At 36.2% G+C, this 27,539-nt stretch overlaps 1 protein-coding gene across 1 annotated transcript in view; it reads right to left on the bottom strand.

Annotated features, from left to right (window-relative positions):
* LOC141391474 (uncharacterized) overlaps positions 1-26,182 on the bottom strand; it is a 103,218-nt gene extending 77,036 nt beyond the window's left edge. The window contains exon 1 of the mRNA XM_073964352.1: positions 25,831-26,182. The gene's annotated coding sequence lies outside the window, so the exon portion shown is untranslated. The remainder of the gene's footprint in view (positions 1-25,830) is intronic.
* Positions 26,183-27,539: the final 1,357 nt, after the last annotated feature.

A 27,539-nucleotide genomic window follows, 5' to 3' on the forward strand; every position in this document is an offset into this window, starting at 1 on the left:
AACTTGCGTAAACAAAAATCAAAGAGATTCGAGACCAGGTCCTAAACCGAACTTATCCGAAATTTTGTGTGGTAGGTACCCGAAGGAGTGGACCGATTGAGTCCATATTGAAACCTCATCTAAGTTTGGTAGAAATTACACGATGTGCAAAGTATGGACCAAATCGGTTATTCCCTACAAGAATTATCGTGCGCACAAGTTTTGCGACAATTTTTGAACATTTGTGTGGGAGGTACCTGAAGGAGTGGACCTTTATGGCCCATCTTCGAACTTAAATCGAATCTGGACAAAATATTTCGATACCCAAAATTTGAACCGAATCGATTGATCCGTTCGAGAGTTATCGTGCGCACCAGCCAGCCAGACAGACAGACAGACAGACGGACAGACAGACAGACGGACGGACATTGATAGATCTACTCAAAATTGTCTGAAACGGATATCGTACAAACATACTTGGGGTCTAAAACCATTATTTTGATGAGGCACATTTTTGGTCGTATCAAAGTGTAAATACCCTTTTTAGCCTAAAGGCTGAGGGTCTAAAAAATGTTAAAGCTGTGAAAATTCTCTACATGATTGGATGATTTATTTTTTCCTAGGTTGTACCATTTTCAAGATATATAAGTTTAATTTGGGAAATTGCAGTAATGGCATTGTTTTATAAGGAGGCGATACAGTCAGTGCATTGTCTCAATTTGAACTTCTATATCTCAAAAACGGTAAAACCTACGAAAATATCATAAAGGTCAATCTAGTGGAGAATTTTCACAGCTGCAAAATTTTCTTAGGCCCATTTACATAGGACTCGCGGTTTCCAAGCAAAACCGTGAAAACCTAAAGAACCCCTAAAAATGGGAAATTTAATCGCGATTTACTTGAAAATCCATCCTGCGATTTTTTTCGTTTCTTGATATTTCTCATCTAAGAGCAATGTAGTTTCAGAATCTGCCAAAACTTCCCAGGTGTAAGCACCTTCCATTTAAAATTAGTAAAGGCGCACCGTGTGCTTGAAATTGCATATTTAAATAACTGAAATTATAAATTTAGTAAAGAATGAACATATTCTTAAATTTATGATGATTTAAATAATTATAACAGAGAAGTCATCAAAAATTGTCTACCAACTTTGGCCAATAAAAGTTGCAAGCTGTTGAAATAGTTTTGTTTTTGTCATCACTGGAGCCTTCAACGCCTCAGCAAGTTTTTTTCTCATTTTTTCAGAAACTCAACTGTCAAAAAAGTAACCAAATGAATATAAAAATGAAAGAATAACTTTTTCCCATTTGCATTACATTTCCGAGTGAACAACGACGACAATAACAAGAAGAAGAAAAAAACAGCAGCAGCAATAACAATGAAAGAATATCAGAGAGTAACAGCGTATTATTTTTATTATCAAATGCCTAATATTTGTCCATATATTTTTGTTTGTTTTTGGTGTATTTTTTGAACTGCAACAAATTTTTTGTAAACAAGTTTTGTAGATGGTTTGTTTGTTTGGTTTTTTCTTTTTTTTCTATTTTAGTGCCAAAGGCCATTACTTTTAATATTTTTTCCGATTGTCACAACGACGACAATGATAATGATAACAATCAACCCGAAATTATAAAAATGCAAAAAAAAAACTCTCAACAAAAAAGCGGAAGAAAAAAATGTGTAATTTTTATCATTGTCATCATAAGCTTTGAACCGATGATGATACTGCTGAGAGGGCTAAAAGAAACTAAATGAAAAAATATTGAAAAAAAAACAAATCCACTTGACATGCAAATGGAGTTGTTGAAAAGTGTTTTCTCTTCTCCATACTTGGGTTATTTGTCGTTTTTTAGTTGGACCCTCTAAGTTTTCAATATTTTGTATGTCTTTTATAACGGGTTTTTATTACATACAAATAAGTAAATGTATGTATATGTACTTATCTATTAAAAACTGCACTAGTAGAGTGTTTGCTTTTGTTTTAGACGCCTTTTTTTAATGTTATAGCAATTGGAACAATTTTGTTGTAGACAATATCACTGTGCAACACGAAAATTATTAACAATATTCTGACCCCGCAGTGTGATAGAAAACTGAAAATGAGCAGACACGTGTCTCGCCGTTTTTCCCTATCTCAAAAACTTTCGCGGTTATAGGCTTCCAAATGTTTGAGGCTTTGATGCAAAAAGGGTCATTAGTCAGGCCTATATCTTCCAAACCGTTAGGAAATTTGAATATATCTCAGAAGCAAAGATGTAGCTCTTGTCTTAAAGAACAAAAAATGTGATCACATATAATCCATCAAGCTTCATCTGCAATGTCAAAATCGCCATGGTCAAATTTATTTTAAAATTTTTCTCAAGTTTTGTTATACAGCTTTCAAACCGATCAAATTTGAAGCACACAAACAACTACAAGAATGTACCTCAGATCTCAATAAACATCTTTCTAGAATATACGAACTCTGTAGAAACTGATCTTAATGGTCAAAATAGCAAAACAATTGCGGTTTTTATCCTCTTTTCTAGGATTCTACTCCATAGGTCCTAAGTCCTAAACAGCATCAACAGTTTTTGTATATTTTCATTGATTAAATTCCACAGTTTTAATACCCTCCACCACAGTATGGAAGGTATATTAATTTTGTTTTTCCGTTTGTAGCAACGTACTATGGAAAAACAAAGAAAAACAAACCCCTCTAAAGTTGATGACCCCCACAAACATTTTAAAAACCATGATCTTCGTATCTGCACCTGGAATGTTCGCCATCTTTACAGAGAAGGTGTAGTTAATGCATTTATGCGTGGCTGCCACCGTCGTGCAATGGTATGCACGCCCGCCTGCACACTGAAGCTCGTGGGCTCGATTCACCGGCCAGGCAACATCAAACATTTTTCAGCGGTGGCAAAATACCCCTTAGTAATGTTGGCGACATTTCCTGAGTATTTCTGCCATGTAAAACTTCTCTACAAAATGGTAACTTAAGACACGCCGTTCGGACTCGGCGATAAGGAGTAGATCCCATATCATTGAGCTAATTTGAATCGGGTGCACTCATTGATATGAGGGAACTATCCCTTGTCCCTTCAGGGATGTTTGTGGAACAATTATTATGTAGTTTATGCATTGGCAGATGTACTTGAAAAATATAATGTCGATGTTACTGCCATACGAGTACAGGAAATTCCATGGATTGGGAAATGTAAACGTGAGTTGGGTTACGGATTTGTAGTTAGTCGGCATTTAACTCATTGGTCTCAATATCCACTATACTAAATGAAAGACTTGATACAATACGTTTAAAGGGAAATTATACAACATCAGCTTTACCTGCGTCCATGCTCCCAGTGACGAGCAGACTAAATATTTTACGAGCTCTTAGAAGAAAAATACGGCCATTGTCCTGCCCACGACATTAAAATTATACTAGACGAATTTAATGCCAAAATTGGAAATTAGGATATTTTTGGCCCAATAGTCGGGAAACTCAGTCTTCAATGGCAATGGAATAAGGCTGATAGACTTCGCAGCGGCAAAAATACGGCACTAAGCAGTACCTTTTTTTCAAATACTGGCGAAGACGACGAATATCATAGATCCAATCCCAGAAGATGATATTGAATATATACCGCACCGTCCAGATGAGATAAAGACATTAATAAACCGGTTAACAAATAATAAGTCAGAGGGTTGGTTGGTTGGTTTACGTGGTGGCTATAATCTTCATAGCCTCAATTAGTATGTTAAAATATACCGTTTTGAAAACCACACCACTCGGGTAGAGATTGTTATTCCGTTATAGTATGTTGGTAAATTATATCCAGCCTGATAAATTGAGAAACCTCAGAAGGTCCCCTAGACCTAGTTCGGTTGTCTCTGCAAGATCGTGTAGGAACGGTCGTCCAAGAGTTTTAAATCTTCTCTGCAATTGTGCAGGGCAGGAGCAGAGGAGGTGTTCAACCGTTTCTTCCTCTTCTTCGTTTCCGCAGCTGCGACAGTAGTCATTGTGTGGAATATGTAAGCGCTTTGCATGGTTACCAATGGCCCAATGACCGGTTAGCACCGCAATTAGTCTTGCCAGGTTCCGTCGATTTTGGCTAATCAGGAACTTTGTACGTTTGATGTTGTAGTGTGGCCATGTAGATTTTGATATTTTGCAGGTTTCAGTCTTGTCCCATCTTATCTCTGCTTGTGAAAGATAGTATTTGAAGATATCCCCTTTAACTACTCCCATTGGTGTTGCGACTGACGCCCTTGGAAGTTCGTTAGAGGCAGATCCCGCTCTAGCTAGTTCGTCTGCTTTTTCGTTTCCAACAAGATCCTTATGACCTGGGATCCAAGTAAGAACTACTCTTGTCAGAAGCCCTAGCTTAGCAAGTTCTTCTTTACATTCCTTCACCAGCTTTGATGTGACAATGTTTGACTTCAATGCTAGGAGCGCCGCTTGACTGTCGACAAAAATTCCTATTGAGTTTGGTGAGGGGTGCTGTAGAAGTATATTACAAGCTTCCTTAATAGGCAGTATCTCCGCCTGAAAAACACTGCAATCTTCAGGTAGCTTTGTGGATTTAGATATGTTTGCTTATTCCGAGTAGACACCAGAGCCGACTCCACAATTCATCTTAGAGCCGTCCGTGTATACAATGATGCCGTACCCCGTCAGTGGAGTTCTATTTTTCCATTCTTTCCTGCTTGGAAATTTACTTTTAAAAGGCTGATCAAAAGTTATTGCAGGTGTGCAGTAATCAGCATTAGTTGCTATTTTTCTTGGTATTTTGAGAGACCTCCACAAAGGAATTCATGGTATGACCAGGAGTGTCGTGCTGCTACCGAAGAGAAAAATGCGGCATATAGAGCTACTTTACAATCAGTAGCAACGCGTAGTGCGCGAGAGAGATATCGGGAGAAAAGGAGAGAGGAGAAACGTCTTTTCCGCAAGAAAAGGAGAGAAATGGAAAAGCGGGAGTGTGAAAAAATCGAGATGTACAGGAGCCAGAATGAAGTCCGAAAATTCTACCAAAGAGTGAAACATCAAACAGATGGCTTTGGTACAGGCACATCCTCCTGTAGAGACCAGCAAGGTAATCTGGTAACAGATACAGATAGCGTGCTCAGGATATGGAAGGAACATTTCTCCAATCTGCTGGTATCCAATAGTAGCGAAGACGATGATACCACAGATCCAATCCCAGAAGATGGTATAGAATGTATACCGCCCGGCCAAGATGAGGTAAAAACAGCAATCAACCGGCTGAAGAATAATAAGGCGGCAGGAGCCGATGGCTTACCAGCCGAGCTGTTTAAAACAGGAGGCGACGCGCTGATAAGGTGTATGCATCAGCTTGTTAGCACCATCTGGCAGGAAGAACGCGTACCCGACGATTGGAACCTGAGCATCCTATGTCCCGTCCACAAGAAAGGAGATAAGACTGTATGCTCCAACTATAGGGGCATAAGTCTTCTCCCTATTGCCTATAAGATAGTGTCAGGGATATTGTGCGAACGACTAAAGCCAATGGTCAACGAAATAATTGGACCATACCAATGTGGCTTTAGACCTGGCAAGTCCACCATTGACCAGATATTTACCCTGCGGCAAATCCTAGAGAAGACCCAAGAGATGCAGATCGACACATTTCACCTTTTTGTCGATTATAAAGCAGCATTCGACAGTCCCCTCCGATCAAAGGTATTCCATGCAATGTCTGAATTTGGTATCCCCGCAAAGCTCATCCGGCTTTGCAAGATGACTTTAACTGATACTAGGTCCTCAGTAAAAATTGGAAAGAACCTCTCCGAAGAATTTTGTACCAAAAGAGGTTTTAGACAAGGAGACAGCCTTTCGTGTGACCTATTTAACATTTTGCTGGAAAAGGTAATACGAGATGCAAATGTCAAAAGAAATGGCACAATTTACACCAATAGCCACATGTTACTTGCCTATGCTAATGACATAGACATCATGGGACGATCAGTAAAGGAAGTAACTGATACCTTTAGGAAGATCGAAGCAGAATCTGCAAAAGTGGGTCTGGCGGTAAACGGCGAAAAGACCAAATTGATGGTGTCGACACGCAAAGCGTCCATAGAGCTCGGACCAACTGTTGAAGTTGGTACCTACAATTTTGAGGTAGTTAAAGACTTCGTCTACCTCGGCACTGCCATAAACACAACCAACAACATCAGTTGTGAAATAAGAAGAAGAATTGTATTGGCCAACAGATGCTACTATGGTTTAAGTAAGCAATTTAAAAACAAAGCCACATCTCGTCAAACAAAAATAACACTATACAAAACGCTGATTCTACCCGTGCTAATGTATGGCTCCGAAGCATGGGTACTTGCGCAAGCAGATAAGGCAGTGCTTGGTGTGTTTGAGAGGAAAATTCTTCGAAAGATCTACGGGCCGATTTGCGTTGACGGTGAATATCGACGTCGTATGAACCACGAGCTATATAAACTATACAAAGACATGAATATAGTTAAACGCATCGAGATGCAACGATTGCGTTGGCTAGGCCATATTATGAGAATGAGTGATGATGAACCCGCTAAAAAGGCGTATGAATACATGCCACATGGCGGTGCACGCAGAATCGGCAGGCCTAAGCTTCGATGGAGCATACAAGTGGATGAAGAAATGCAAAGGCGCGGTATTCCAAAAAGTCAAGCGAAAAACAGAGAGGAATGGAGATCTTTTCTTAGTTCGGTCTATGGAACAAATGTTCTGTAATGGGCCAACTAAGTAAGTAAGTAAGTTTGAGAAGCACACAGGCATGTCCGTAAGCTTTGTCTCTCCACGTTCCTAGAGCACGTAGCCTTGCAGCATTGCAGGCCGCAGTTGCTTTGATGTGTAGATCTATCGGCAGTATATGCATCATTGTATTCAGGGCTTCAGCCGGACAAGTTCTCATTGCCCCTGTCACCCCGATGCATGCCGATCTTTGTATGCTGTATAGTTTTCTCTGAATTGTTTTCTTTCCCACTGTTGGCCACCAAACTAGTGATCCATATGTGAGTATTGGACTTATTATGCTGGTGTACATCCATAACACCATTTTGGGTTTGAGACCCCAGCGGCTCCCAAACATTTTGCGACATGTGTAGTATGCAACGGTTGCTTTATGAGCACGATGTTCCATGTTACGTTTCCATGACAGTTTTGAATCTAGGATAACGCCTAGGTATTTGGCGTGATCTGATAGTGGTATTTCTTGACCTCGTAGTCGAGGAAAATTGATGATTGCATATTTGGTTTTTGTAGTAAATAGCACCATCTCAGTCTTCCCTGGATTCACCCCCAGACCACTACTTGTGGCCCAAGTATCCAGTGATTTCAGGGCTCCGCTCATGATGTCACTCAGCACGGACGGAAATAAACCAGAGACGAGCATTACCACATCGTCCGCATAAGCAACCACCTTAATCCCCATATGGTCAAGTTTGCTTAGGATTTCATTAATCACAAGGAGCCAAAGCAGTGGCGAGATCACCCCTCCCTGTGGGGTTCCTCGATTTACGTGCTTCGACAGCATGCTATTTCCCAGTGTGGCATTAATGACTCTACTCTGCAGCATGGTGGTAATCCAACCACTGATGAATGGTTCCACGCCGAAGTTATATAGAGCTTGTTCTATTGCTGAGGTGCTAACGTTGTTGAAAGCGCCTTCTATATCCAAGAAAGCGGCTAAGGTGTATTGTTTGTGCTCCAAGGACATCTCAATAGTCCTAACGACTTCATGTAGGGCTGTGTCTGTCGAGCGTCCTTTAAGGTAAGCGTGTTGACTTGAAGATATGTTATTTGAGTTCTCCATCTTTTCTCGGATATACACGTCGATGAGCCTTTCGAGTGTTTTAAGCAGAAATGATGAGAGACTTATGGGTCTAAAGTCTTTAGCATTTTCGTGACTACGTTTTCCAGCTTTGGGTATGAAAACAACCTTTACCTGTCTCCAACTCGTAGCGACGTAGTTTAGGGATAGACATCTACTGTAGATGTGTACTAACCAAGGGTTATTATGCTCTCCGCGCTTTGAAGCATTTTTGGTATAATACCATCTGGCCCCGGAGATTTGTAGGGAGAGAAGCTGTTAATAGCCCATGTGACTTTACTCGGACTTATTATCTTTTCGGCTTCAATGTTGTCTTTATTTATAGCTGTATTGGTTTGCTCTTCGATGGTTCTATCCGTGCAAGGTTCTATCCGTGCGCCGTAAGAAGGATTTCAAGAGATTCGGCCGAGTTTTCTGACCAGGTACCGTTATTTCTTTTTATGTAGGTGGGATTTGAGTGACCCTTTGCCATAACTTTGCTTAGTCTGGCTGTATCTTTGGTAGCGCTGTATGAGGCCTATAGAAAAAAATGGACCCATATTCATGTATTGTCATTCAAATCTGAAAAGTGTGCCAAGTTTTAGTTCGATTGGTCTCTCAAATAAAATGCTTGTATATAAATTAAAAATGGTGGCAAAATTAAATGACAAGCGCTTTGTTTGATAACTCTTGAATTAAGTGACATCCTAACATATCTACGAGATAAAGATCAGGTTCGAATATGGACTATATTTTTCAACTCCTTCCGGTACCTCCCCCACAAAAGTTCGAAAATGTTCGGAAAATTTGTGCGCACTACAACTCTTGAAGGCAGTAACCGACTCAATCCATGCTTTGCACATCGTCAAACTTCTACCAAATTTAGATGAGTTTTCAATATGGAATGAATCGATCTACCACTTCGGGTACCTCTCACGCAAAATTTCGAAAAAGTTCAGTTTAGGACCTGCTCTCGAATCGCTTTGGTATTTGTTGTAACAAGTTGTATTTACTGCCCCCAACACAACGGTACAAGTTTCATCAGGGGCAAGTTCATACTTTCTCAGCCTGAAAGCTGTACAAATCCCTATGACACCGTGTGAAGTGGTTGGAGCGCGAAATAACTCTCTAACGGATCTGCCGATTCGGTCCAAAATGTGCCCTTCGTAATATTTTGTTCAAACTGAGTTTAAGTTCGATGATAAGCCATATTGAGCCACTTCGTCAGGTACCTTCCCCACAAAGGTTCAATAATATTCGGAAAAATTGTGAAAACAATAACACTTGAAGGTTGTGACCGATTTGAATCATACTTTACACACCATAATAAACTATCAGATGTATATAAAGTTTGTCCACTCCTTCAGGATACCTTCCACACAACATTTCGGTTAAGACCTGCTCTCGAATCACTTTGAGTTCTGTTGAAGCAACTTGCATTCGCTGCCTCAATTATGACGCTAACATGTTTTTCAGAGGCAAGTCCATACTTCTTGAGAAAACTATCCAAAAGGTGTAAAAACCTAAATGGTCAAATAAAATTTGACCTTCGTCATATTTTATTCAAACTTAGTTTCAGTTCGAAGGTGAGCAGCAATACCCGTCACACAACTTCCGGTACTTCCCCCCAATATTTAAAAATGTCACTAAATGACTACATCTCTTGAATGGGGCAACTAATTTGCTCCAAACTTTGGATCTCATAATACGAGTATTTGTCCAAATTTAGTTTAACTTTCGATATCGATTTTCTCCTTATGGTACCTCCCAAACAAAAGCTCAACATTTGCGTCTAAGCACAGTTTTGGGTCTGATCCTTTGAAATTGTATACAGATGATTTTCGTTGTGATCCTGTTAACAGCCATATTATGTGTGGAAAAGTCCATGCTTCCTGGCATACTGGTCCAAAAGTTATACAATGATCCACTAAAATGACTACTGGGAGCGATATCTAAAAAATAGGATCCATTTCCATAATGGACTATGTCGGTCCTTTCCTTTAAGAACCTCCTTCGCAACACTTTTGAACTTTCATCCTAAACCACATTTTGTCGGTAAGTTCAAATGTCCAAAAAGGCTGCAAAATTCTGAAAAGACCCTAAATACATTCAATCTGTCCGTAGAAGATAATTTAAATTCACAAAGGCTGAGGGTATATCTCTGTCTGCATCTAGCATAGAAAACCAGAGATCGAATACCGGCTACACAACCAAAAATTTTTTCCAAAAACTATGCATTTAGGGGGTTTTCATAATTGTGGGGCTCTTTTTGGACGAATAAACTTTCCGCGTGTTGAGGAGAATGTACCTTAAGGAATGGGCCAAAGCGACATAGTGGTAGTGGATCTTATTTTGTTATTTCAGTTAGTTATCTTATAGTTAGAGCTTTTGGACCATATCCTCAATCAGACCTTAAACTTAAAGAGCGAACTGATATAGCGATTTTCGAGCTTAAACTAAATGTGGACAAATTATTACTAAATCCATGGTTTGGACCAAATCGGTTGCTACGTCAATGATAAATCGAGCGTACAATTTTAGCGAATATTTTCGAACTTATGTGGGGGAGTTACCGGAAGGAGTGGACCTATAAGCACCATCTTCGAATTTCTTTCTAATATTCGAAGAAATATTACAATATCCAAAATGTGGACGAGCGCAGTATTCGGTTCGAGCTCCCCAGCCACTACAAACGGTGACATAGGGGTTTCTTATAACTTTCGGGCTGTTTTCTCAAGAAGTATAGACTTGCCCCTGAAAAAAAAAAAACTTTTACTGTCATAATTGAGGCAGCGAATGCGAGTTGCTTAAACAAAATCTAAAGTGATTCGGGAACAGGTCTTAAAGTGAAATTATCCAAAATTTCGTGTGGGTGGACAAATATAGTCCATATTGGAACCTGATCTATATCTGGAAGATATATTAGGATGTGTAAAGTATGGACCAAGAGTTATGGTGCGCACAATTTTTCCTAACATTTTTGAACTTTTGTTTGGGAGGTACCTGAAGGAGTGGACCACTATGGATTATCTTCGAACTTAAACTAAATTTGCACAAAATATTACGAGGACCACATTTTGGACCGAATCGGCAGATCCTCTCGAGAGTTATATTGCCCTCCAACCACTACACACGGTTTTATAGGTTTTTTTGCACCTTTCCGGCTATTTTCTCAGGAAGTGTGGACTTGCCCCTGATGAAACTTGTACCGTTGTTTGGAGGGCTGTGATTACAAGCTGTTACAACAAAAACCAAAGCGATTCGAGAGCAGGTCCTAAACAGAACTCTTCCGAAATTTTGTGTGGGAGGTACCCGAAGGAGTAGAACGATTGAGTCCATCTTGAAACATCATCTAAGTCCCAACCAAATCGGTTACTACCTTTTAGAGTTATCGTGCTCACAAATTTTCCGAACTTTTGTGGGGGAGGTACCGGAAGGAGTGGACCGCTATAACCCATCTTCGAACTTAAACTAAGTTTGGACAAAATATTACGAAAGCCGAATTTTGGACCGAATCGGTTGATCCGTTTGAGAGTTATCGTGCGCTCCAGCCAGCCATACATACAGACTGACGGACATGGCTAAATCAACTCCAAATTGTCTGAAACATATTTCGTCCAAATGAGGCACATTTTGAAAGTATAAAAGCATAAATGCTGAGGGTATAAAAATGATGAACCACAATAACCGATTAATAATTTCCAAATTTTTGGCTTTTATGCCATTTTAGTAATCAAAATGGTGGAATAATAGGTTCCCTATCGTTTTCAGTAGTTTTGTCATTGATTCCGATAGAAAAAACTGATGTTCCTGACGTAATTTTGGCATGATTGTAATTAACGTCCCTTTGTAGGCAATTTGGCTAGAAATTTCTAGTTTTTGAAGTTATTTTCCAACAAATGACTATGAAAAATCATTATGGTTTATTTCCAGAATAGGTACAAATAACCTAATGCTATATCGAAAGTACTGTATTAGCCAGGTTTGCCCCATATTAGACCTGTCTTTAACGGCGTTGCCCTGATAGAGGTAAAAATCGGGACATAAAACACAACTTTTTGCACTTTTCTTTGAAAATAGCTTTCAGAAATATTGTTAACAATGTTTTGACCATGTTTCCTTTTACTAAAACAAAAATTTCAACAACCATTGTTGCCATTCATGCCCAAACATAAAAAGCAAAAAAAAATTGGAAATTATTAATCGATTATAGTGGTGCACCATTTTTAAATCCGGTAAAATTTTAGTATAACGGTACTGTAAGCGGAATATTTTTTTATGCCATCTTAAAGAGGGCCTACAGAATGTTTTTTTGAATTGTTAAAAAATCTCGCCCCGTTTCCAAGTTATCAACGTTTATATTTTTTATTTGAGGTTGCATCATTTTCAGTGACAGTCACTGTATGTATTACATAAACGGTATATATATATATATATATATATATATATATATATATATAATTGTTCCACAAACATCCCAGGCGGGACAGGGGAGACTTCTCTCATATCAATGAGTGCACCCCGATTCATATTAGCTCAATGATATGGGACCTACTGTTTATCGCCGAGTCCGAACGGCGTGTCTTACGACACCACTTTATAGAGAAGTTGTACAAGGCTGAAATACTCAGAAAATGTCGCCAACATTACTGAGGGGTATTTTGCCACCGTTGAAAAGTGTTTGATGTTGACTGGACGGGGAATCGAACCCACGACCTTCAGCGTGCAAGGCGGGTGTGCATACCATTGCACCACGGTGGCACCCACATAAACGGTATAGTAATTAGATAACTATGTTTGTGGTCTTCGTTGTGGGTATAGGTGCAAACATTTATAATATAGTTCCCATGTTTTCATTTGTTTTAGAAACTTGTTTGTTGAAATCTAAGGTACATTTTTGTAGTTGACTGTATCCTTAATTTTTGGGCGATGGCGTATCTTTGGAGAAAAAAGTATAAAAATTGGATATTTTCAAAAGATTTTTGCTATTTATACCCTACACCACTATGTGGAAAGGGTATTATAAGTTTGTTTTGGGAAAAATTCATGTAACACCGCGAAATATTCGTCGGAGACCCCAATGTGGTATACCAATCTTTATATCTCGACGAGATAAAGCGATTTTGAGATGTGTGTCCGTCCGTCCGTCCGTCCGTGTGTCCGTCTGTCCATTATAAATTGTAATCAAACTACAGGCCGCAATTATGGACCGATCCTCACGAAATTTGGTATGGAGGTCGGTTTCACATTAGAATAGATCGCTATTTTAATTGGTGATGATCGTGAAATATTTAGCGGGTGAAATGGACCAAAAACATAATTTTTATCCGATTTTGTAGCTGCTATGTTGGTCGCAATAATAGTCCGACCGCCTCGAAATTTTAAATAAGGTAAAAGTATATGACAAAGAAGAAGCTTGCAATTTGAGATGGCGATCAGATAATATTTAGAGGGTTAAATGGACCACAACTTTTGTGTGAAAATTGTGAAAATTTGTAATAAACAGCTTATATCTTTGTTCCTGAAAGACACATTCCCCACTCGTGAGTTATATCTGGAAGACGATCTCTTGACCTTTCAATTGATGTCAATTATGTTGATGTACGTGATCAGATAACAGAGTTACATCCTAATATATCCATTTTTTGTTTGTAGTGTAATCAGAAACCCGCTAGAGGTCGCAATTATAGCGAAATTTTGCACGAGGTTAGAGTTTAGGTTGAAGAAAATGCCTATAATTATGCATGGTGATCTGTTATTATTTAGCGGTTGACATACACCATTACAAAAATATACAAATTTTATTTTTGGTTCATATTTTGATTCCTGGAGGGCATATACCGGCAAAGTAGCCTACATATGGTATAATAACTACTGACCTTTCCCCTGATGCAAATTGCAATAATGTGTCTGCTAAATAACGCACCTACCGCCTGATATACAATGTGTTTTGTGCAGAGAACCACAATTTCCTCCCATGCTACAAATTGTCTCTATCATGACAGAGAAATTTTTAGTTCAGTTGTCAAATTGGAGTTTTATACAAATATTGCAACATGGGATCGCTTCGCCACCTATTGTATACCTCAGGATTTAGGGTAAAGGGGATACAAACAAAATACGACCAAATATTGGTTATAGACCCCAAGTATATTTGGACGAAATTCGTTTCAGACAATTTGGAGTCTATTTAGCGCTGTCCGTACATCTGTCTCTCTTAATGTGTAACTGGCTGGTGCGCACGATAACTCTCGAACATACGAGTACTACCGATTAGAACCAAATTTTATACAACGTAATATTTTGCCCAACATTTTTTAAGTTCGAATATAGGCTATGTCGGTTCACACCTCCCCCAAATAAGTTCAAAATTGTTTTCGAAAAATTGTATGAACGATAACTGGCGAACTGAGCAATCGATTTGCTCCAAACTTTCCATATATTATTATTCCTTCCATATATATGTAGATCGGATAAGACTATATCGGTCCTTAGGGTACCTCCCACACAAAATTCGGAAAAGGGAAATTTAAGAGTCCTCTCGAATCGTTTTGAATTTTCTTCAGCAGATGTACTTGCGCCGCAAATCCGCAAATTAACTCTCAGGGGGATTTTCTGATTGGTCGAAACTTTACACATCGTATTATTTCATCCAGTCATGGGTCAGGTCGGAATATGGACTATATCGAGGATCTCCCACACAAAATTTGGGAAAAGTGCAGTTTTAGGAGCCGTATAGGATCTATTTGATCATTATTTTCTTTTCTTTTTTTGAAGAAGAAGTATGCTCTTTTTACGGTCTCTATTCTGGTCTCTTTCACGGGGTAAGTCATACTTCCTGAGATTATAGTTCAGAAGTTCCAAAATCCCCTGCCGGCCTAAAATTACAAATCTGAAAAAATAATTCTAAAACTTTTCCAAAACTCAGAAGTTAGTTTACTAAAATTTATTTGGTATAGCCCCATATTACGATACCTACAGATTCCACGTATTTTGAAGCAAACTCGTGTTACATCTTCTATCTTCTTTACTGTATAATTGAATATGAATAATTTTGGGATTTATAAATTTGTTTGCTTGCATGTTTTTTAATTTCTATTCCTTGTTAGTTATTTCTACCGGTATAAAATATATTTTTGATATCACAATATATGTCCACAATAAACTATTTTCGAAGCATATGTGAGGTACAAGTGCACCATTTTTGGACGATAGATCTTTAATAAACTCGCAATTTTCCTAATTATCAAATATACCAAATTTCATGGTATATATTTATATCAATTGATTCATATTAAGTTTTTGATATGTGACCTAGCTTTTATCGCCGAGTCCGAACGGCGTGTCCTAAGTTGCCACTTGTAGAGACGTTTTTCATGGCTGAAATACTCAGGAAATATCGCCAACATTACTAAGGGGTATTTTGTCACCGTAGACAATTTGATGGGAATCGAACCCGGACATTCCGCGTGTAAGGCGGTTGCACATACAGGTTGTGGTGTAGGGTATCACATGGTCGGCCCCGTCCGACTATAGCCTTTGCTTACTTGTTTTACCATTAAGAACCGTTCACAGACATTTCGCATATTCCAGAAAGTTGTTTATTGAAGCCTTTTCTACACTATTGTGGTTGATTTTTTCTTGAATTTTGAACGGTTTAGTATCTATGGAGCAGAAGCCGAGAAAAGAGGATAAAAATCGCAATCGTTTTGCTATTTTGACGATTAAGATCCGTTTCTGCAGAGTTCGTATATTCTAGAAAGATGTTTATTGAGATCTGAGGTACATTTTGTAGGTGCTTGTTTGTTTCAAATTTGATCGGTTTGATAGCTGTATAAGAAAACTTGAGAAAAATTTTAAAAGAAATTTGACCATGGCGATTTTGACCTTGCAGATGAAGTTTGATGGGTTATATGTGTTCAAAACTTTTGTTCTTTAAGACAAGAGCTACAACTTTGCCTCTGAGATAAATTCAAATTTCCTAACGTTTTGGAAGATATAGTCCTGACTAAATGACCCTTTCTACATCAAAGCCTCAAACCTTTGGAGGCCTAGAACCGCGAAAGTTGATGAGATAGGAAAAAAACGGCGAGACACGTATCTTATAATTTTTGGTGTTCTATCATACTGTGGAGTCAGAATATTTTTAATAAAACATGACTCCAAAAATTACACACAATGTTATAGAAATAGAAACAAAAATATATAAATATTTTTGAAAATAGTGTTCTCTTGTACTTCTTTTACAAGGTATGTTTCATGGTTAAATTGTCGCAGTCATAGACTTAATAAGATAATACAATCAAATTTATTTTCTGGTTACATTTTTCTTTTGTCTGTTCAATTTTGACATTTGAGAACCACATTTATTATCAGGTAACTTTTTGTTTCTTTTGTCTGGTCATTGTAGCCACTTGAAATCTAAAAGTCGAAATACTGAAAACAGTGTAATTTTCTATGAATTTTCCAAATAGACTTTCAAATCCAAATTCTTTGTTTTCGGATTGGTGAAGAAGTATAAAATTCGCTGCTTTCACATACTGTTCAAACAGTTTCAATTACAACAACAATTAGTCAAAATTTTCATTGCAAAACAATTTGTAATTTTTGCTCTCTTGGGATGTCTCTGCAGTCTAGAGGCTTCGCTTGTTTTAAGCCTCAATCCTGCCAAATCCATTGATGGAGCTGTATTGGAACAAATGAAGATAACTCCATCTAATATGGTTGAGGAACCTATTTTGAAGTAGTTGAAGTCTGTGAAAAAACAACATCTGGAGATAACATATCGCACCTGATCAACAAAAGGGAAGCAACTCAAAATTTCTTATTTTTCAGTAGAGACAAAAACCTGTTCATACTTAACTAGTAACTCTGAGGACACGAAGAGTGGAATAACGGTATTTTTGACGAAAGAGTAGACAAAACAATGGGAGATTTTTACAGTGGATGGAGTTGATCATTATCTATCGTTTTTTATTAAAAAGTGAAAATTTCAAAATTTTGAGTTACTACCCTTTTGTTGAACAGGTGCGATATATGAGTATGAGTGTACAGTGGGTAAGTGTGCTCAAAAATTATTGGGTCTTATAAAATATCCTATTTACATATATTGTTTTTGACATTTTAGATACAATTGGCTGTAGTGCTTATAACTCGCATATCTGGTCTAACTTAAATAATGTGCAATTTACTCTTAGCTGTGACAAAACTAATATTGGCAAACTAATACTCGATGGCAAAATAAATATTAGTACTACATCAACAAAAGTACGCTGCTATGTTTTAGAGGGCAGCATTTGGTCCAGTTATATTCAAATGAAAATCACTGCTTCAGAAACATCATATCATACATATTCTTCAACATTCTATACTAACTAAATTTTTTGGACTGATGCAAAATATGAATATAATAAATAAATATAATAGTCACATGTTTAACATTTCCCAGTATAATAAAAGTTATAAAATTAAACAGAGATGCACATGGTACTCCTCCACTTATTCTTCTTTCCTATGAAAAGATTTCTTGATTATAACTTATGTGAAATTATGTGTCACTTAACCTTTCAATGAAAATGGAAATTTAAGAAAATTTTGCAAACAAAAACCCACCATTATGGATCACTAGACAAAATGTGTAAGTTTCCGGCTATAGAAAATTCATTTCCTTTAGGTGTTGTTGTGACATCTTTCACAAATGCATTGCTCGTTAGGTGATAATATTATCTGTATCTTCTGAGTCTGGGCCTTACAGGTACAGATTGCAGGCACTACATTGAAATACCCCATACAAGTAGATTTTGAGCTTTATTGTTATTCGAAAAAAAACCATAATTATAAACTACTAACTTCCTCTTCAGCAAAGGTTAATACCTTTGAGCAAGAAAATGCGAACTCTTTGATGTCACTAGAGTCATGCCTCTTAAGCCACGCCAACCAGTGTCCAAATGGCAATTGTTTTACTTTGGACCTCTAATTGTACGATTTCAATCCAACATTACGACCCTATACCATATTGTAAGAAACGTCTCGTGTTTATCTTTTAAGGATTCATTTCAAAATATTCAAAATCTATTAAATTCTTAATAAATATGTATACATTTAGATTATTTAAATTATGTTGCTCAAAATTTCAGAATATAGTAATATATTTTTATTCGCTTTGTTTAGCAAGGTGATTCAGATTTTCCATAACCGCTAATATAAATTAATTTAAAAAAAATCTTCGACTAAAAAGGCAATATTTTCAAATAAAGAAAATATAAATTACTTGAGCTCTCAAAGGGTTATTATCTTAAATATGTATCTTAAAACTGCATAAGAAAATAGCAAACTGATATATTTCATTTTAAGCGTTTATCATAGAGAGATTATATGTTAATACTGTTATTCCAAACAAGGAGGGATAACTCAAACAAAAAAAAAACATGTAAATTTTAGGTACTCAAACCATATGATCTCTCTTGTAAAATATGCTCTCTGATCCATATAAGAAATTTAGTGTAAATGGGGATTTATTAAAAACTTTTCAACATACTCTGCTTGTCATGAAGGTCTACAATCGATGCGTATGTTGTTGTTATGTTATGCAGATCTGTTTCAACGAGATTTGGAGAGGGATGCTGTTTGGTTTTCAATGTAAAAAGTTTCAAGTGTCGATCATACAATAAGTGACAAATAATTAGTATGCAGTACAAAGAAATTATGTTGATACACCATATACATATAAATTATTTTGATACACCATATATAAATTTTTGACATTATGTGGTATGGAAACTAATATGAATCACCACTCAAAGTGAAGACAAAAAACGGGTAGAAACATGTATGCATGTCTCACTAAATAAACAAATTTCAATTGGTATATATAATGCATCAAAATATTCACTATATGATTTTATACTCACGCGTAATGACTGATGAAATATGTAGCATGTAATACATCATTATGACATTAAGATAATTGACGGTGATACAGGCTATTACTAGTTCTTTTAACAGGAAATTCTCAGTATCCAGGTGTTATGGTGCAGTTGGTCTTGAAGTGGCATTTTTGGGGTTTTTTGATGAATATGGTACCCAAGTATTCAAATTGCAATATCTCCTGGTAATACTTGCTCTTTACCAAAAGGACTGAAGTTGATTTCTATTATGATTCTTCAAGTATTATACCCTGTGGCAACCTGGTTCCAATATGAAAAGCAGTTTGTTGAAATTCGCAAATGTTGAGGTATTATAAGACAGGCCAACGATGACTTTTTACTCAATTGAGACTTTGGCTGTTTTGATCCGGATAGTTTTCAGAATTTTGACGGTTCCAGTTGTTTAAGAATACAAAAAAACTCAATTGCATCAAACACAAATATGGAACTCTTGTCTTCCCTGTGGGTAGACACGATTATATTTGGTTTGTTGGCTTATTTCTTGATTAAGAGGTTTTGAGATTTGTCCAGCAAAAGCAATACGTTTAGTGCCTTCCCTTTGGGAAGGCTCCAATATTTGGTAGTTGCACAGTTTAGTAAATTGCCGTTTGGAATGGAATCCCAATGCAGAATCAAGGTTATTTTCATATATGGATGCTTAACGACAGGTGACGCTATGCGAGAAGTCCTTATAAAACAATTTAAATCAAAAGTTGTACTTTTTCTACGCAATATTTAATTATCTTACACTTTTTAAATAAATGGAAGTTAATTTGTCACACGTTTGATAGAATTGGATGGAATAAAAAGAATAACTTAAACCACAGGGATGACTTTTAATTAATTTGGATTTTTTTTAATATTTTTTGATGTTTTCTCCTTGAAGTTTTTGTAATAAAGAAAGTTAGTTAATTTGGCTGCGGAAGATTAGGCCTTTGCTAGTCAATGTGAAAAATAGAGAGAACAAGGAATGTAAAAAAGGCTGTTGAGTTGCCAACATATGGTTCTAACCGATAATTATCGGAATACCTTCTTTATTTTTGCATTATTGTTTAATTACAATTAGTCCTTTTTCTTTCCTTCACAGATGATTCTTGTTTGTTCCAGGTTTGTAGGTCGTTTTGTTTGTACAATACATTTTTTCTGGGCTATACAATATTTCTATAACAACTCTGGTGGACCTGAGAGCGATATGCTATTTGCCTCTATTTGGTGCAGAATCAAAACAAAACCAAAACAAGTAAGCAAAGGCTATAGTCGGACGGGGCGGACCATGTGATACCCTACACCACAACCTGTAGGAATTAGCTATGTGCAACCGCCTTGCACGCTGAATGTCCGGGTTCGATTCCCATCAAATTGTCTACGGTGACAAAATACCCCTTAGTAATGTTGGCGATATTTCCTGAGTATTTCAGCCATGAAAAACGTCTCTACAAGTGGCAACTTAGGACACGCCTTTCGGACTCGGCGATAGAAACTAGGTCACATATCAATAACTTAATATGAATCCACTGATATAAGAGAAGCCTCCCTTGTCTTTACTGAGATGTTTGTGGAAAAATATAACAATTTTAGATTTCTAAAAAATATTCGAAAATTGGAAAATTCAAATTTATTGGCCCCTCCTGGTACATCTTCAAATTGTCTTTGAATATCAGGTTCCTTTTTGGAATACACCTAAAATAAATTTAGATATGTACCATGAAATTTGGTATATTTGATAATTGGGAAAATTGCGCGTTTATTAAAGATCTATCGTCCAAAAATGGTGCACTTTTACCTCACATATGCTTCGAAAATAGTTCATTGTGGGCATATATTGTGATATCAAAAATATATTTTATACCGGTAGAAAAAAACATGCATGCAAACAAATTTATAAATCCCAAAATTATTAATGTTCAATTATAGAGTAGAGAAGATAGTATAAGTCAGCTGCGCTAACGGTGATATACCTTCAGCCTCTAAAAAATATATATTTAGTTTGTAACACGAGTTTGCTTCAAAATACGTGGAATCTGTAGGTATCGTAATATGGGGCTATACCAAATCAATTTTAGTAAGCTAACTTCTGAGTTTTCGAAAAGTTTGAGAATTATTTTTTTTTAGATTTGTAATTTTAGTTGGAGCCGGCAGTGGATTTTGGAACTTCTGGACTATAAAAAAAGAGCATTCTTCTTCTTCTTCTTCAAAAAAAAAAAAGAAAATAATGATCAAGTAGATCCGATACGTGTCCTCAAACTGCACTTTTCCCAAATTTTGTGTGGGAGATCCTCGAAGGACGGACGGATATAGTCCATATTCCGACCTGACACATGACTGGATGAAATAATACGATGTGTAAAGTTTCGACCAATCAGAAAATCCCCTTGAGAGTTAACTTGTGGATTTGCGTCGCAAGTACAGTCTGCTGAAGAAAATTCAAAACGATTCGAGAGGACTCTTAAATTTCCCTTTTGCGAATTTTGTGTGGGCGGTACCCTACGGACCGATATAGTCTTACCCGATCTATATCTGGAAGGAATAATAATATATGGAAATTTTGGAGCAAATCGATTGCTCAGTTCGCCAGTTATCGTTCACACAATTTTTCGAAAACAATTTTGAACTTAACATTCGAAAACATTTGAACTTAAACAAAGTTTGGGCAAAATATTACGTTGTATAAAATTTGGTTCTAATCGGTAGATATGTTCGAGAGTTATCGTGCGCACCAGCCAGTTAGACACTAAGAGAGACAGATGAACGGACAGCGCTAAATAGACTCCAAATTGTCTGAAATGAATTTCGTCCAAATATACTTGGGGTCTAAAACCAATACTTCGATGAGACACATATTTGGTCGTATTTTGTTTGTATCCCCTTTACCCTAAATCCTGTGGTATAAAATAGGTGGCGAGGCGACCCCATGTTGCAATATTTGTATAAAAATCCAATTTGACAACTGAACTGAAAATTTCTCTGTCATGATAGAGACAATTTGTAGCATGGGAGGAAATTGTGGTTCTCTGCACAAAACACATTATATATCAGGCAGTAGGTGCGTTATTTAGCAGGCACATTATTGCAATTTGCATCAGGGGAAAGCTCAGTAGTTATTATTCCATATGTAGGCTACTTTGCCGGTAAATGCCCTCCAGGAATCAAAATATGAACCAAAAATAAAATTTGTATATTTTTCATACAAAAGTAATGGTGTATGTCAACCGCTAAATAATATCAGATCATCTTGCAAAATTATAGGCATTTTCTTCAACCTAAACTCGTGCAAAATTTCGTGACTATTGAGCTATAATTGCGACCTCTAGCGGGTTTCTGATTACACTACAAACAAAAAATGGATATATTAGGCTGTAACTCTGTTATCTGATCACGTACATCAACATAATTGAATCAATTGAAAGGTCAAGATATCGTCTTCCAGATATAACTCACGAGTGGGGAATGTGTCTTTCAGGAACAAATATATAAGGTGTTTATTACAAATTTTCACACAAAAGATGTGGTCCATTTAACACTCTAAATATTATCTGATCGCCATCTCAAATTGCAAACTTCTTCTTTGTCATATACTCTTACCATATTTAAAATTTCGAGGAGATCGGACGATTGCTACCTACGGAGCAGCTACAAAATCGGATAAAAATTATGTTTTTGGTCCATTTCACCCGCTAAATATTTCACGATCATCACCAATTAAAATAGCGATCTATTCTGATATGAAAACGACCTCCATACCAAATTTCGTGACGATCGGTCCATAATTGCGGCCTGGAGTTTGATTACAATTTATAATGGACACACGGACGGTGTTACATGAATTTTCCCCAAAACAAACTTATAATACCCTTTCCACATAGTGGTGTAGGGTATAAAAAGTTCTGCAAGTTACATTTTTTACAGAAGCAATATTATACAGCATAGAGAAACAAAAAATAAAAAAAAAAATTGTGATGCGAAATAATTTTGTGTTTGCTTTAGATAACTCTATGAAAGGATTATCCAAAATTAATTAATTTCTGAGCAAAGTCACTGAGGCTATAGTATTAAAGAGTCATATAAAAGTGCATCGTTGGAAAATTAATTGCGATGAATATTATAGAGAATCGACAAGATCACAAACCAACATACAAAACAACCAGCAACTCCAGGTATTTATTTGCATGAATGTGTCGTTCTTATTACAACAGTGATTAACTCGGAAGTTTCAATAATGCGTTTTGTGTCGGTATAAAGAATGTGGATATATTATTAAAGAACATCTTTTCATGGAAGTGTTCCCACAAAATGTTCAATATTGGATTTGCCTTTGGTTTGTGTGTTTGTTTAGTTTATGAATACATTCAAAATTTAAATCTTTTGAAAGTTTATAGACAATTTGTCTACATTTTTACAGAATAGCACAATCGTTACTGCAAACAATTTTTAGTGTCGACAACGTTGTCGATCCGACGATTGTTAAAAAGTTACAGAATAGGCCTATAGAACTGTATAGATAAATGGAGGTGATGTAGAGAAAGTTGTTAATAAAAATATGTACATGACTTGGAATGGTGTCTTAGACTTGCCTTTGTTTTTATACATTTTGTTCGGTTTTGGGTTTTTTGATTTAAATGTTAATTCTGAATATTCTCAGAAAATTGAACCGTTATCAATATTTCGACCTCTAGCTTCCAAATGGCTACCTTTACCAGACAAACGATAAAGAAGTCACAAAAAATACATTTGATTGTATTATCTGATCAAGCCTGTGCCTGGGATAATTTTACCATATATGTATAATGTACAAAACAGACTGATCCTAAAAAAATGGATCTTTTCTTTCCATTTGATTAAAAAAAAAATTAAATATGACATTTTATGGCGATCGGCTAACATTAGCCCATGTCAACGTAGCGATTTTTATTTCCATTGTAATTTGCATGAAAGTTCTCTAGACGCCGCCATTATGGTCCAATCGATAAAAACATTGTCAGTTCATTGTTGTGGCTAAAAACGATTTCTACAAATTTTATGTCATTCGGTTAACGATAACACGTGCCTTTTGACCGATCTTTATGTCCATAGTACTTTGTATGGAGGCTAAAGGCGAATTTCGCTGTACTATACATATATATGGGGATTTCAGAGTGAAATCGGACACCTTTTCATAATGAGGTTTCTGATATCCGTTATTTTTTGCTGTATATATTTCAGATTTTTTGTGCTAACGGTGAAAGATATCGAGATATCGCGCCTTAAAAAAGTGGAATTCTGTAAAAACTATAGGTAAAGAAATACTCATAATAATACTGAAAAATCTTTTTTTATTTTTTTTTTGTTTTATCAGCTATTTAACAAAAAATAGAAAAAAATTGCACAGTGGCCTTGGATGAAATTATTATACTCTTCGATTTTCTTGATTTTTTTTAACTACGAACCCCCCAGAAACTTAGCATAATGGTTGAGTGTGTGGGACTCCGGTGGATACCTAATATTTCAATGTACCTCTAGGTCAAAACAGCTCGACTCGAAAGAGAATTAATTAAATATCACTAAAATTTGACCTTCGACGTCTTAGCATCTAAACGCCATCAACTTTTCAATGATTCCGTTGACAAATGTTGATGATAAGAAAAAATCTTCTGATACAGAAGGACACCCTGCTAGCATTTGGAAATGAGATTCTCATTCCCTCGCCTAAGACGTCACTCCGGAGACACGTCATGGATGATAAAAGACGATGGTTCTTGAATTATCGCAAAATGAAGAAGTTTTTTAGATGTTATAGATAAACTTTAAAAAATTAAGAAGAAATAGTAATCTTCGACTCACACTACCAAATATGACTTAAATGTTTGTAATTGATCGTACTATAATAAACAAAAACAAAAAAATCAAGAAAATTGAAAAAAATTGCATCCAAGCCCATCTACTTTATCCGCATAACGCGGATAATGTATCTACTTCATACGTATGACGCGGATAATGTATCTAATTTATCGGCATGACGTTGATAATGTATCTAATTTAACCGCATGACTGGGATAACGTATCTACTTTACGTTCATTTTTTATCCGTTTAGCATGGATAAGTTGTCTACTATACCCGCACGAGGTAGATAATGTATATACTTTATCTGTTTGACGTGTATAAAGTATCTTATCTTATGCGCATGACGTGGATAACTTATCTTCTTTATGATTTGGAAAATGTATCTACTTTTTCTACATGACATGGATTATTATCTATTTTATTTACATGACTTTATCGACGACTTCAAAGTAGTTTTTCAATACCACCTTGAGATTATGTCGGACGAGACCCTACCTACAAAACACTTTAGGCATAAACGATATGTAATCTTGAGTTAATTATTGTTTGGCTGAACTTAATTAACATTGTTTACCAAAAGAACAGCGTATTGAAAAAATTATAATTATCAAACCCGTTATTTTTTATATTCATTCACATCTATTTCGGACGATAAAAATATTGTTAAAAAAAAACCAACAGGTTTTACAAAATAGTTAGTTTGTTGCTTGGTAAATACTGGAGGTTTGAAGCAATATAAAATTAGCCCCAGGCACAAATTGGAATCAGTCGTATTTTGGGTTCAGAAAGTCTTAAACCAAAAAACAAAGCCGTTTGTTAGCAATATGAAATTTGTGGTAAGAATTTAAAATAATAAAAAACCTAACAATACAAAATCTAGAAAAAATATTTTTATTTCAGTTATTCCTCGCTGTACTTTTTGTAATCACCTATATAGCATGGGCAGATACAAAGGTGTTACAAAGCATAGAGTAAGTATTGTTAGAATATATTTCAATATTTTAATAATTATTCATTTGTTCATTTAGAGACGGTCTTAGTTCACGTATTGAACAAATTTCTTTCAACAATGCAAATACTGGGGTTGCCCAACTTCAAAAATGTTCATTGAAAGGTATATGTTCAGAATAGGTTTTTTCTTAGATTTAATAAAGAAAAACCATTAACTATAAAAATGAAATAGGCATGCTATACATTTTGCATTTAGATTTGATACTAAAAACATAATGCATAACAATGTCTTAAAAATTCAAATTGAAAATCAAAAATCTTAAAATAAAAAAATGCGTTTACTTACAGTGTTCAGATTACTTCCTTTCCTTTTGTTCCTTTTACTATTCGGGGGTCTGGTTTAAAAAATCCGTGTTTCTTACGATGTTTTTCCTTGTTGTTGGTGTTCCGCAGTGTTTCTGGAGGCAATAATTTCGTACAACAAAAACCAATGAATTTCTATAATTTCTAGCTTTCGTTTATTCCAAAGATAGTTGTTGTTGCTTGTTAGTGGTCGATGATGATAATGCTTGAAATCAATCAGACTTTTTAATGCTGTTGATTTCTCGAACAAAATTTCCAAAAGTTTTAGAAACTCAAAATACGTTAAACGTATGTCTTGAAGAGGGAGTTACAAAGTTGGTTTGGGGGGGGGGGGGGTCGGTCGGTGTGAAATGTCATCGATCGAAGATTTGGAAAAATTGGGTTTGCTTATAGAAATCTTAGTTTGGTTGTTGTTATTGATGATGTTTAGTTTAATTTGAAATTATGCCTGAAAAGAGAAAGAGAGAGAGAGAGAGGTGGAGAGAAAATTAAAATTTGTTTTCAAGTAGGCAGAAAAAAATTAAGTCGTAATTTGTTTAAAGCGCCGGCAATGAGTGTGAAATCATGAGCCCGACAATTAATTTAATTGAAGGAAAGTGTGTTGCAAAAGTAAAAAGGTTTGTGAATATTGTTATTTATTTTATAAACGAGGGTGGTGTATACAGTCAGGGAATAAATAAATCGACATAACCAGGATGTGGAATCCATTTTTTAACATATCCACATAAAGCCGATAAAGTATCTATTTTGCCTACATGAATTGGTTAACTAAGGTATCTACTTTATCCAAGAGAGGTGGATAATGTATCTACTTTATCCACATGACGCGGATAATGTACCTAATTCATCTACATGTGCATAGTTTATCTACTTTATCCACCTTATGTGGCTAAAGTAGCTAATGTATCGACATGATATCGATAATTTATCTAATTTATCCACATGGCGTGGATAATTTATCTAATTTATCAGCATGACGTTGAAAATGTATCTAATTTATCCGCATGACGTGGATAACGTATCTACTTTACGTTTATTTTTTAGCCGTATAGCATGGATAAATTGTCTACTGTATCCGCACGAGGTAGATAATGTATATACTTTATCTGTTTGACGTGTATAAGGTATCTTATCTTATGTGCATGACGTGGATAACTTATCTACTTTATGATTTGGAAAATGTATCTAATTTGTCTGTATCTACTTTTTCTACATGACATGGATTATTATTATCTATTTTATTTACATGACTTTATCGACGACTTCAAAGTAGTTTTTCAATACCACCTTGAGATCATGTCGGACGAGACCCTACCTACAAAATACTTTAGGCATAAACGATATGTAATCTTGAGTTAATTATTGTTTGGCTGAACCAAAAGACCAGCGTATTGAAAAAATGATAATTATCAAACCCGTTATTTTTATACCCTCCACCATAGTATGGAGGGTATATTAAGTTTGTTTTTCTGTTTGTAACGCATTGAAATACTCATTTGCGACCCTATAAAGTATATATATTCTTGATCAGGATAAAATTCTAAGACGATCTGAGCACGTCCGTCCGTCCGTCCGTCCGTCCGTCCGTCCGTCCGTCTGTGGTAATCACTCTAGCATCTACAAAAATGGAGATAGGACGCTGAAATTTTGGGAAAATGCGTCTTTTGTTTGCAGGCAGGTCAAGTTCGATGA

This window comes from Musca autumnalis, unplaced genomic scaffold (genome assembly GCF_047663935.1).
Source record: "Musca autumnalis isolate F117 unplaced genomic scaffold, ASM4766393v1 scaffold_1, whole genome shotgun sequence".
NCBI lineage: Eukaryota > Metazoa > Arthropoda > Insecta > Diptera > Muscidae > Musca > Musca autumnalis.